The following is a 13,519-nucleotide window of genomic DNA, read 5'->3' on the forward strand; positions in this document are numbered from 1 at the left end:
CTCAAGGAACCTATCGTTCAGCAACATCTGGCGGTCTGCAGATTCTCTTGTTTCTGCCTTACAGGTTTAACATTATCCTGATTGTGACCATAGTTTTCCAGAGATTTTTTGTTTCACTTTGCTTTGAATACAGGTGAACAGTCAACCAGGTGATTTTCCACCACCTGCAGTTTTGGAATGATACAATCCTTTTTTAAAAAAAAGATATATTGAACTGGTTAGTCTGGTTGCTCAAAGACAATACCGGAAACAGGTGAGAGGCACAGACACCTACTGCCAGAATGAAATTTGGACAGATGGACAGAAGTGGTAAACAAGCGGGAAGAAGGAAGATCATTAGAAGCAAATACAGTATTTGTGTCACAAGGAGACCTTGAGGTTCTCAAGCATTTGCTTTTAGGAACCTGCTAGCAATTCTAGCATCTATGGCATGCAAGAGAACATATTGCATTTATAGCTTTTTCTAACCTTCACATGTATAACACATATCTAAGCAGAGGTTGTTTTGCTCTGGACATATCTAAAGGTAAAGGTAAAGGTAAAGGGACCCCTGACCATTAGGTCCAGTCGTGGCCGATTCTGGGGTTGCGGTGCTCATCTCGCTTTATTGGCCGAGGGAGCCGGCGTACAGCTTCCGGGTCATGTGGCCAGCATGACTAAGCCGCTTCTGGCGAACCAGAGCAGCGCACAGAAACGCCGTTTACCATCCCGCTGAAGTGGTACCTATTTATCTACTTGCACTTTGACGTGCTTTCGAACTGCTAGGTTGGCAGGAGCAGGGACCGACCAATGGGAGCTCACCCCGTCGCGGGGATTTGAACCGCCAACCTTCTGATCGGCAAGTCCTAGGCTCTGTGGTTTAACCCACAGCCTCACCCGTGTCCCTGGGCATATCTAAATACATGCAAAAAAAACAGGGGAAGCACTGCAGGTACTAGAAATGGGCTTTATGGAATGATACAACCCTGGCACAGTTTTGTCATGTGATATGCTGTTTGCATAATCTGCCTCTCTTGAGTTCTAACCGGTTGTGGAGCATCAAGGGAAACCAAAAAATTGTAGTTATCTTGTATTTCAGAGGATAATATAATTGTGGCGCTAAAAGGGAGCCTGCGGATCATCTAGTCCAACCCCCTGCAGTGCAGGAATACGCAGCTGTTCCATATGGGGATCGAACCTGCAACCTTGGCGTTATCAGCATCAGGCTCTAACCAACTGAGCTAACCATTTGTTGGAGGTTGGGGTGCAGTTTGTTCATTGTTTGTTCTTTTGCATATCAGCAAGCAAACTGTGCTGGCTGGTTTCCAGCGCTGTAGAATTGAAACCTCTCTTCACAGTGTTTGAAAGCTGTGCCCGTTGCACCGCCAGCTGCCGGAGAATCAAATGATAGATGCTTCTTGTTTCCTACACTCATGCTATCAATCTCCATGGCTTTCAAAAGAGTCAAGGATACTATTTAAAGGAACGGGCTGAATATTTCTGTTCTTAAGTGTACATGCCAAGCTTAGACCTTGCAATATCTTACCTGGAGGCTGTCTTGTCCAATGCGGTTTTGAGTCACGTCAGTTAACTAACTAGAGGGGTTGACTAATGGCAAGAGGACGGCTGCTTTAAGGCCTGAAATGGGAAACAGGAGAAGCAGCCGACGATAATGTCATCTCGATTGCCTTTTCTGCCTTATTCTGGTTTTGAGAGAGGGGAAGAAGGGGAAGATCATGTGTTTCCCTGGATGACCTTGGCTTTAAAAATGAACAAATAGATTTAGGAAAGTTACAGAAGCTTTCATCTCTTGCGCTGAGACTCCGCAAGAGAATAGATCTTGACAGCTGTCGGGAAATATATAGATTCAAGTAGGTGGCCATGTTGGTCTGCCGTAGTCAAAATAAATTAAAAAAATTCTTTAAAAAGATAGTTTAAAAGACTCTTCTTAAAAACCTAAAAATTCCCATAAAAGACAACAAAAACAAAACAGTTTTCGAATGTTGATTTTTGTGTGTTGTGTATTGTTATCTTTTGATATCTTTCGTGTTGTTGTTGTGTGGAAAATACTAATAAAATTCATTAAAAAAATTAAAAAAACAAAAATTCCCATATAAGAATCAAGTCTTCAAAAAAGTTATATGATCTAAGAAAGTCTTTAAAAGAATCCTTCCAAAAGAATTTAAAAATTATAATGTAGCACCTTAGAGACCAACTGAGTAGTTTTAGGTATAAGCTTTCGTGTGCATGCACACTTCTTCAGATACACTGAAATAGAAGTCATCAGACCCTTATATATAATGAGAGGGAGAGTGGGAGGGAATGGGTGAGTCGCTAATGGGTATGGTAAGTCTGTTAGTGACCGTTAATGACAGTTGGTCCCACAAGAAAAAGAAAAAGCAAGAGATTTTTAAAGGGACAGTATGTAGATGACCAAGAATAGTTTTAGCCTGTGTAATGGGATAAGAATCCAATATCGCTGTTCAGACCAGGTCTCTCCATAGTTTTCAGTTTAGTGATAAGTTGTAATTCAGCAACTTCTCTTTCAAGTTTATTTCTGAAATTCTTTTGTAATAGGACAGCCACTTTGAGATCTTGTATTGAATGTCCTGGGAGATTGAAGTGTTCTCCTACTGGTTTCTCTGTCTTGTGATTCCTGATGTCAGATTTATGTCCATTTACAGTTTGGCATAAGGTTTGGCCTGTTTGTCCAATAAAGACAGCTGAAGGGCACTGCTGGCATTTGATGGCATACACAATGTTGGAAGATGAGCAATTAAATAGGCCTGAGGTGGTATGTTTGATGTTGTTGGGGTTTCCTGTCTCCAGACAGATAACTTTGTGACAGCACAGAAACCAGGAATCATAGAATCATAGAATCATGGAATCATAGAATCATAGAATCATAGAATCATAGAATCATAGAGTTGGAAGAGACCACAAGGGCCATCAAGTCCAACCCCCTGCCAAGCAGGAAACACCATCAGAGCACCATCAGAGATGACTGCCAGTGGTTCTGAAATCACATCTGCCAGTTCTTTTAATACTCTTGGATGCAGTTCATCTGGCCCTGGAGACTTGAATACATCTAAACTAGCCAAGTATTCTTGTACTATCTCCTTAGTTATTCTGGGCTGTGTTTCCTCTGCTGAATCATTTGCTCCAAATTCTTCAGGTCGGGCATTGTTTTCTTTATCGGAGAAGACTGAGGCAAAGAAGGCATTGAGGAGTTCAGCCATTTCTGTGTCCCCTGTTTGCACTTCACCATCTTCTCCTCTGAGTGACCCCACTGTTTCTTTGTTCTTCCTTTTGCTACGAACATACCCATAAAAGCCTTTTTTGTTGCTTTTAACCTCTCTAGCAAGCCTGAGTTCATTCTGTGCTTTAGCTTTTCTGACTTTGTGTCTACACGTGCTGGCTATTTGTTTGAATTCCTCTTTGGTGGTTTCCCCCCTTTCCCACTTTTTGTACACATCCTTTTTTAATCTTAACTCAGTTAAAAGTTCTTTAGAGAGCCACCCTGGCTTCTTTAGGCACCTTCCATGTTTCCGTCTCATTGGTATTGCCTGAAGTTGTGCTTTTACTATCTCCCTCTTAACAAACTCCCAGCCATCATGAACTCCCTTTCCTTTTAGTATTACTGTCCATGGGATCTCACCCAGCACTTCCCTAAGTTTTATGAAGTCGGCTTTCTTAAAGTCAAGAAATTGAGTCCTAGTATGCTTGGCTGCTCCTTTCCGCTGTATAGTAAACTTCATAGAATCATAGAATCATAGAATCATAGAGTTGGAAGAGACCACAAGGGCCATCGAGTCCAACCCCCTGCCAAGCAGGAAACACCATTAGAGCACTCCTGACATATGGTTGTCAAGCCTCTGCTTAAAGACCTCCAAAGAAGGAGACTCCACCACACTCCTTGGCAGCAAATTCCACTGTCGAACAGCTCTTACTGTCAGGAAGTTCTTCCTAATGTTTAGGTGGAATCTTCTTTCTTGTAGTTTGGATCCATTGCTCCGTGTCCGCTTCTCTGGAGCAGCAGAAAACAACCTTTCTCCCTCCTCTATGTGACATCCTTTTATATATTTGAACATGGCTATCATGTCACCCCTTAACCTCCTCTTCTCCAGGCTAAACATGCCCAGCTCCCTTAGCCGTTCCTCATAAGGCATCGTTTCCAGGCCTTTGACCATTTTGGTTGCCCTCCTCTGGACACGTTCCAGTTTGTCAGTGTCCTTCTTGAACTGTGGTGCCCAGAACTGGACACAGTACTCCAGGTGAGGTCTGACCAGAGCAGAATACAGTGGCACTATTACTTCCCTTGATCTAGATGCTATACTCCTATTGATGCAGCCCAGAATTGCATTGGCTTTTTTAGCTGCCGTGTCACACTGTTGGCTCATGTCAAGTTTGTGGTCAACCAAGACTCCTAGATCCTTTTCACATGTACTGCTCTCAAGCCAGGTGTCACCCATCTTGTATTTGTGCCTCTCATTTTTTTTGCCCAAGTGCAATACTTTACATTTCTCCCTGTTAAAATTCATCTTGTTTGTTTTGGCCCAGTTCTCTAATCTGTCAAGGTCGTTTTGAAGTGTGATCCTGTCCTCTGAGGTGTTAGCCACCCGTCCCAGTTTGGTGTCATCTGCAAATTTGATCAGGATGCCCTTGAGTCCATCATCCAAGTCGTTGATAAAGATGTTGAATAAGACCGGGCCCAAGACAGAACCCTGTGGCACCCCACTAGTCACTCTTCTCCAGGATGAAGAGGAACCGTTGATGAGCACCCTTTGGGTTCGGTCAGTCAGCCAGTTACAAATCCACTGAGTGGTAGCATAGTCAAGACCGCATTTTACCAGCTTCTTTACAAGAATATCATGGGGCACCTTGTCAAATGCCTTGCTGAAATCAAGGTAGGCTACATCCACTGCGTTCCCTTCATCTACCAGGCTTGTAATTCTGTCAAAAAACGAGATCAGGTTAGTCTGACATGACTTATTTTTCAGAAATCCATGCTGACTATTGGTGATCACAGCATTCCTTTCTAGGTGCTCACAGACTGTTTGCTTAATGATCTGCTCCAGAATCTTCCCTGGTATTGATGTCAGACTGACTGGGCGGTAATTATTTGGGTCCTCTCTTTTCCCCTTTTTGAAAATAGGGACAACATTTGCCCTCCTCCAGTCTGCCGGGACTTCGCCTGTTCTCCAGGAATTCTCAAAGATGACTGCCAGTGGTTCTGAAATCACATCTGCCAGTTCTTTTAATACTCTTGGATGCAGTTCATCTGGCCCTGGAGACTTGAATACATCTAGACTAGCCAAGTATTCTTGTACTATCTCCTTGGTTATTCTGGGCTGTGTTTCCTCTGCTGAATCATTTGCTCCAAATTCTTCAGGTCGGGCATTGTTTTCTTTATCGGAGAAGACTGAGGCAAAGAAGGCATTGAGGAGTTCAGCCCTTTCTGTGTCCCCTGTTTGCATTTCACCATCTTCTCCTCTGAGTGACCCCACTGTTTCTTTGTTCTTCCTTTTGCTACGAACATACCCATAAAAGCCTTTTTTGTTGCTTTTAACCTCTCTAGCAAGCCTGAGTTCATTCTGTGCTTTAGCTTTTCTGACTTTGTGTCTACACGTGCTGGCTATTTGTTTGAATTCCTCTTTGGTGGTTTCCCCCCTTTTCCATTTTTTGTACACATCCTTTTTTAATCTTAACTCAGTTAAAAGTTCTTTAGAGAGCCACCCTGGCTTCTTTAGGCACCTTCCATGTTTCCGTCTCATTGGTATTGCCTGAAGTTGTGCTTTTACTATCTCCCTCTTAACAAACTCCCAGCCATCATGAACTCCCTTTCCTTTTAGTATTACTGTCCATGGGATCTCACCCAGCACTTCCCTAAGTTTTATGAAGTCGGCTTTCTTAAAGTCAAGAAATTGAGTCCTAGTATGCTTGGCTGCTCCTTTCCGCTGTATAGTAAACTTCATAGAATCATAGAATCATAGAATCATAGAGTTGGAAGAGACCACAAGGGCCATCGAGTCCAACCCCCTGCCAAGCAGGAAACACCATTAGAGCACTCCTGACATATGGTTGTCAAGCCTCTGCTTAAAGACCTCCAAAGAAGGAGACTCCACCACACTGCTTGGCAGCAAATTCCACTGTCGAACAGCTCTTACTGTCAGGAAGTTCTTCCTAATGTTTAGGTGGAATCTTCTTTCTTGTAGTTTGGATCCATTGCTCCGTGTCCGCTTCTCTGGAGCAGCAGAAAACAACCTTTCTCCCTCCTCTATGTGACATCCTTTTATATATTTGAACATGGCTATCATGTCACCCCTTAACCTCCTCTTCTCCAGGCTAAACATGCCCAGCTCCCTTAGCCGTTCCTCATAAGGCATCGTTTCCAGGCCTTTGACCATTTTGGTTGCCCTCCTCTGGACACGTTCCAGTTTGTCAGTGTCCTTCTTGAACTGTGGTGCCCAGAACTGGACACAGTACTCCAGGTGAGGTCTGACCAGAGCAGAATACAGTGGCACTATTACTTCCCTTGATCTAGATGCTATACTCCTATTGATGCAGCCCAGAATTGCATTGGCTTTTTTAGCTGCCGCGTCACACTGTTGGCTCATGTCAAGTTTGTGGTCAACCAAGACTCCTAGATCCTTTTCACATGTACTGCTCTCAAGCCAGGTGTCACCCATCTTGTATTTGTGCCTCTCATTTTTTTTGCCCAAGTGCAATACTTTACATTTCTCCCTGTTAAAATTCATCTTGTTTGTTTTGGCCCAGTTCTCTAATCTGTCAAGGTCGTTTTGAAGTGTGATCCTGTCCTCTGAGGTGTTAGCCACCCGTCCCAGTTTGGTGTCATCTGCAAATTTGATCAGGATGCCCTTGAGTCCATCATCCAAGTCGTTGATAAAGATGTTGAATAAGACCGGGCCCAAGACAGAACCCTGTGGCACCCCACTAGTCACTCTTCTCCAGGATGAAGAGGAACCGTTGATGAGCACCCTTTGGGTTCGGTCAGTCAGCCAGTTACAAATCCACTGAGTGGTAGCATAGTCAAGACCGCATTTTACCAGCTTCTTTACAAGAATATCATGGGGCACCTTGTCAAATGCCTTGCTGAAATCAAGGTAGGCTACATCCACTGCGTTCCCTTCATCTACCAGGCTTGTAATTCTGTCAAAAAACGAGATCAGGTTAGTCTGACATGACTTATTTTTCAGAAATCCATGCTGACTATTGGTGATCACAGCATTCCTTTCTAGGTGCTCACAGACTGTTTGCTTAATGATCTGCTCCAGAATCTTCCCTGGTATTGATGTCAGACTGACTGGGCGGTAATTATTTGGGTCCTCTCTTTTCCCCTTTTTGAAAATAGGGACAACATTTGCCCTCCTCCAGTCTGCCGGGACTTCGCCTGTTCTCCAGGAATTCTCAAAGATGACTGCCAGTGGTTCTGAAATCACATCTGCCAGTTCTTTTAATACTCTTGGATGCAGTTCATCTGGCCCTGGAGACTTGAATACATCTAGACTAGCCAAGTATTCTTGTACTATCTCCTTGGTTATTCTGGGCTGTGTTTCCTCTGCTGAATCATTTGCTCCAAATTCTTCAGGTCGGGCATTGTTTTCTTTATCGGAGAAGACTGAGGCAAAGAAGGCATTGAGGAGTTCAGCCCTTTCTGTGTCCCCTGTTTGCATTTCACCATCTTCTCCTCTGAGTGACCCCACTGTTTCTTTGTTCTTCCTTTTGCTACGAACATACCCATAAAAGCCTTTTTTGTTGCTTTTAACCTCTCTAGCAAGCCTGAGTTCATTCTGTGCTTTAGCTTTTCTGACTTTGTGTCTACACGTGCTGGCTATTTGTTTGAATTCCTCTTTGGTGGTTTCCCCCCTTTTCCATTTTTTGTACACATCCTTTTTTAATCTTAACTCAGTTAAAAGTTCTTTAGAGAGCCACCCTGGCTTCTTTAGGCACCTTCCATGTTTCCGTCTCATTGGTATTGCCTGAAGTTGTGCTTTTACTATCTCCCTCTTAACAAACTCCCAGCCATCATGAACTCCCTTTCCTTTTAGTATTACTGTCCATGGGATCTCACCCAGCACTTCCCTAAGTTTTATGAAGTCGGCTTTCTTAAAGTCAAGAAATTGAGTCCTAGTATGCTTGGCTGCTCCTTTCCGCTGTATAGTAAACTTCATAGAATCATAGAATCATAGAATCATAGAGTTGGAAGAGACCACAAGGGCCATCGAGTCCAACCCCCTGCCAAGCAGGAAACACCATTAGAGCACTCCTGACATATGGTTGTCAAGCCTCTGCTTAAAGACCTCCAAAGAAGGAGACTCCACCACACTCCTTGGCAGCAAATTCCACTGTCGAACAGCTCTTACTGTCAGGAAGTTCTTCCTAATGTTTAGGTGGAATCTTCTTTCTTGTAGTTTGGATCCATTGCTCCGTGTCCGCTTCTCTGGAGCAGCAGAAAACAACCTTTCTCCCTCCTCTATGTGACATCCTTTTATATATTTGAACATGGCTATCATGTCACCCCTTAACCTCCTCTTCTCCAGGCTAAACATGCCCAGCTCCCTTAGCCGTTCCTCATAAGGCATCGTTTCCAGGCCTTTGACCATTTTGGTTGCCCTCCTCTGGACACGTTCCAGTTTGTCAGTGTCCTTCTTGAACTGTGGTGCCCAGAACTGGACACAGTACTCCAGGTGAGGTCTGACCAGAGCAGAATACAGTGGCACTATTACTTCCCTTGATCTAGATGCTATACTCCTATTGATGCAGCCCAGAATTGCATTGGCTTTTTTAGCTGCCGCGTCACACTGTTGGCTCATGTCAAGTTTGTGGTCAACCAAGACTCCTAGATCCTTTTCACATGTACTGCTCTCAAGCCAGGTGTCACCCATCTTGTATTTGTGCCTCTCATTTTTTTTGCCCAAGTGCAATACTTTACATTTCTCCCTGTTAAAATTCATCTTGTTTGTTTTGGCCCAGTTCTCTAATCTGTCAAGGTCGTTTTGAAGTGTGATCCTGTCCTCTGAGGTGTTAGCCACCCGTCCCAGTTTGGTGTCATCTGCAAATTTGATCAGGATGCCCTTGAGTCCATCATCCAAGTCGTTGATAAAGATGTTGAATAAGACCGGGCCCAAGACAGAACCCTGTGGCACCCCACTAGTCACTCTTCTCCAGGATGAAGAGGAACCGTTGATGAGCACCCTTTGGGTTCGGTCAGTCAGCCAGTTACAAATCCACTGAGTGGTAGCATAGTCAAGACCGCATTTTACCAGCTTCTTTACAAGAATATCATGGGGCACCTTGTCAAATGCCTTGCTGAAATCAAGGTAGGCTACATCCACTGCGTTCCCTTCATCTACCAGGCTTGTAATTCTGTCAAAAAACGAGATCAGGTTAGTCTGACATGACTTATTTTTCAGAAATCCATGCTGACTATTGGTGATCACAGCATTCCTTTCTAGGTGCTCACAGACTGTTTGCTTAATGATCTGCTCCAGAATCTTCCCTGGTATTGATGTCAGACTGACTGGGCGGTAATTATTTGGGTCCTCTCTTTTCCCCTTTTTGAAAATAGGGACAACATTTGCCCTCCTCCAGTCTGCCGGGACTTCGCCTGTTCTCCAGGAATTCTCAAAGATGACTGCCAGTGGTTCTGAAATCACATCTGCCAGTTCTTTTAATACTCTTGGATGCAGTTCATCTGGCCCTGGAGACTTGAATACATCTAGACTAGCCAAGTATTCTTGTACTATCTCCTTGGTTATTCTGGGCTGTGTTTCCTCTGCTGAATCATTTGCTCCAAATTCTTCAGGTCGGGCATTGTTTTCTTTATCGGAGAAGACTGAGGCAAAGAAGGCATTGAGGAGTTCAGTCCTTTCTGTGTCCCCTGTTTGCATTTCACCGTCTTCTCCTCTGAGTGACCCCACTGTTTCTTTGTTCTTCCTTTTGCTACGAACATACCCATAAAAGCCTTTTTTGTTGCTTTTAACCTCTCTAGCAAGCCTGAGTTCATTCTGTGCTTTAGCTTTTCTGACTTTGTGTCTACACGTGCTGGCTATTTGTTTGAATTCCTCTTTGGTGGTTTCCCCCCTTTTCCATTTTTTGTACACATCCTTTTTTAATCTTAACTCAGTTAAAAGTTCTTTAGAGAGCCACCCTGGCTTCTTTAGGCACCTTCCATGTTTCCGTCTCATTGGTATTGCCTGAAGTTGTGCTTTTACTATCTCCCTCTTAACAAACTCCCAGCCATCATGAACTCCCTTTCCTTTTAGTATTACTGTCCATGGGATCTCACCCAGCACTTCCCTAAGTTTTATGAAGTCGGCTTTCTTAAAGTCAAGAAATTGTGTCCTAGTATGCTTGGCTGCTCCTTTCCGCTGTATAGTAAACTTCAGAAGAGCATGATCACTCGCGCCTAATGATCCTTCCACTTCTACCCCACTAACCAGGTCATCAACATTGGTTAGGACCAGATCTAAAATGGCTGTTCCTCTTGTTGCTTCTCCCACTTTCTGGACAATGAAGTTGTCTGCAAGGCCAGTGAGGAATCTGTTTGACCTTATGCTCTTGGCTGAGTTTGACATCCAACAAATATCCGGGTAATTGAAGTCTCCCATTACTACTATCTCCCTTCCTTTTGCATGCTTGGCCATCTGTTCCAGGAAGGCATCATCTATGTCCTCCGTTTGGCTTGGGGATCTATAGTAAACTCCCACAATGAGGTCACTGTTATTCTTCTCTCCCTTAATTTTGACCCAAATGCTCTCACTTTGGCTTTGAGGTTCTAAATCTTGGATCTCTTCACAGGTATACACATCTCTGACATATAACGCCACTCCTCCTCCTTTCTTGTCTGGTCTGTTTCTCTGAAATAGATTGTATCCCTCCATTATTACATTCCAGCCGTGGGACTTATGCCACCAGGTTTCAGTGATGCCTATTATGTCATATTTAGTTTGCTGTACCAAGAGCTCAAGCTCATCTTGTTTATTTCCCATGCTTTGCGCATTAGTGTACAGACATTGAAGTCCATTAATCATTTCCCCGTGTCTCTTATTTAAGGATTTTTTCCTCCCACCACTAGGTCTGCGTGCTGTTTGCTCCATTTGGTCTATGACATTTGGATGATAATCTTCATCAATTGATAGACTCCTACCTTCAGGAGCTCTGTCTCCCTCCCCCACATTAGTCAGTTTAAAGCCCTCCTGATGAGGTTTCTGAGATTTTTGGCAAAAACATTCCTCCCAACTGTTGTGAGGTGCAGCCCATCGCTTGCCAGAAGTCCATCTTCAAGAAACTGCAGTCCGTGATCTAAGAATCCAAACCGTTCCTGTTTACACCATTTGCGAAGCCAGCTGTTCACTTCCACTATTTTTCCCTCTCTCCCTGGGCCACGTCGTTCAACTGGGAGGACAGATGAGATGACAATTTGTGCATTTAATTGCTTCAATTTCCTGCCCAGAGCCTCATAGTCTCTTTTGATCTTCTGGAGGCTATTGCTTGCGGTGTCATTGGTTCCCACATGAACCAAGAGGAAGGGGTATTTGTCAGTGGGTTTTATGATTCCTTGCAGTGGTTCAGTTACATCTTGGATCTTAGCCCCGGGGAGACAGCACACTTCCCGAGACATCTTGTCAGGCCCACAGATCACTGCTTCTGTTCCCCTCAGTAGGGAATCCCCTATCACCACTACACGCCTCCTCTTAGGTCTGGTCGGGGTTCTTCCGTGAGCTGTCCGTTCCAAGGTCGCCTGCACATTCCCTGAGGACTGACTTTGCTGCTCGTCTTCATATACCTGATCGACTGTAATGAGGGAGAGATCCTCAAATGGAGTCTGCTCTTCGTCTTCCATGCTAGGGGAGAGGACATCAAAGCGATTGTGTATTTCTAAACAATCAGAGCAAACCCTGGGTCTCCTACTTCTTTGAGTCACGTTTCTCCATATATCTGGCTCCTGTGTTGGTGAACTAGCCTCCTTCTCAGGGGAGTCCCGTCTCCTCCTTGGTGGAGACGGTGTGCTCTGTTGCTTCCAAGAAGAGCTCCAGCTCTCTAATTCTTTGGAGCGTAGCTACACGTTCCTCCAGTTGCTGGACTTTGTCTTCTAAGAGGGCAATCAACATGCCATTGCTGCAGGTAAAGCTGCCTGCAACCTTTGGCAAGATGGCTAACATTGAGCAGGAACCGCAGGCAACTGCAGCTGTTCCCTCACCCTCCATCTTGAGAACGTGTCGTTGGGGGTGACTACAGCGGCCCTCCATCATAAAAAGCGTGAAGACAGGACAAATAACTCCCCCCCCAAAAAAACCTAGGTCTCCCCCAACAAACGTTTGAGACTAGCTCCCCTAAATCTAAAAGATGGATCAAACTGCCCTGCAAGCTCTGATAAGCTCCTCCCACAGCTAATCACCTACCTCAACAGAAACCCTGCCCCCTCTGACCTTTGCACAGGGAGAGCAGCTAATCAGCCACAAGAAACACACACACAAGAAAACCCTTTTTGCTCCTTCTTCAGCTGCTGCCCTGCAAGCTCTGAGTGTCTGAGTGGACTAGGCATGGAAGTGGGATGAGCACACTCATCAACAGCAGCAAAAGCAAGCTGAGCAAATGTGAAATGTATTTGCATGCACAATTCTCCTCCCGCCCCAGCAGCCAATTTAGGCTGCTTTGTTGAATCTGAACTGATGTGTGGACATGGACAACAATGACAGTGGTCCATTAAGTCAGGCACTTGGGGACAGAACTCCACCCAGCTGAATGGGCAGGAGGGCCTCCAAATGCAGCAAAATAGTACATATCACCATTTTAAGAGGGGGTACTTTTAAGACCAATATGCATTGACTCTTAACATTGCCTAATCGTACCAGTGAACCCTGGACTCACTGCAGATTCGGGGTGTAAAAAGGTCTTGTTTTCCATTCCACTCTGTACTCATTGCATGCAGCAATGTTTCCATTCTGCTGCAGTCCATCTTCTGCCAAAACTATATTACTTGTCTTGCTGTCCTCCTCTGTGACAAAATTACATAACTAATCATGCACATTGCATAATTTATGTTGTCCATCCATTATTCCAACTTATTCACTTCAATGCAAAGGAAAAGCAATGCAAAAACCAACAACATTGTAATCAATCATGTATTTTTTTTTTACAGAAAGAAAGCAAGAATGTCAGAGAATACCGATTACATTTGCTGAATTGCTTTCCGTTCCAGACAAATAAGTGAATATCAGCAGTTTCTGCATCTGCTTCCATCAGAATCCTCTGACATTCATACTGTAGATAGGATCATTTCAAGGAAGATGTTGCGAGGGAGATGGGAATTTTCCTATGCCATGCAAGGTCTCTGACTGTGAGCTCTGGCTCTCTGTGGGCACAAACTGCCTCGGACCTCGGCTGTCAGCTGAATGACCAGGCAGAGTATATCTCAGATGCTTCCTGCTATAGTCTGCCTTACTTGACAACCACTGCTGTTCTCTCTGTTCATATATGTCACACACAGGCCCTGAGCAAATGCCCTTTTCAAGGT

Source organism: Podarcis filfolensis (genome assembly GCF_964270895.1).
Source record: "Podarcis filfolensis genome assembly, chromosome: 3".
Lineage (NCBI taxonomy): Eukaryota > Metazoa > Chordata > Lepidosauria > Squamata > Lacertidae > Podarcis > Podarcis filfolensis.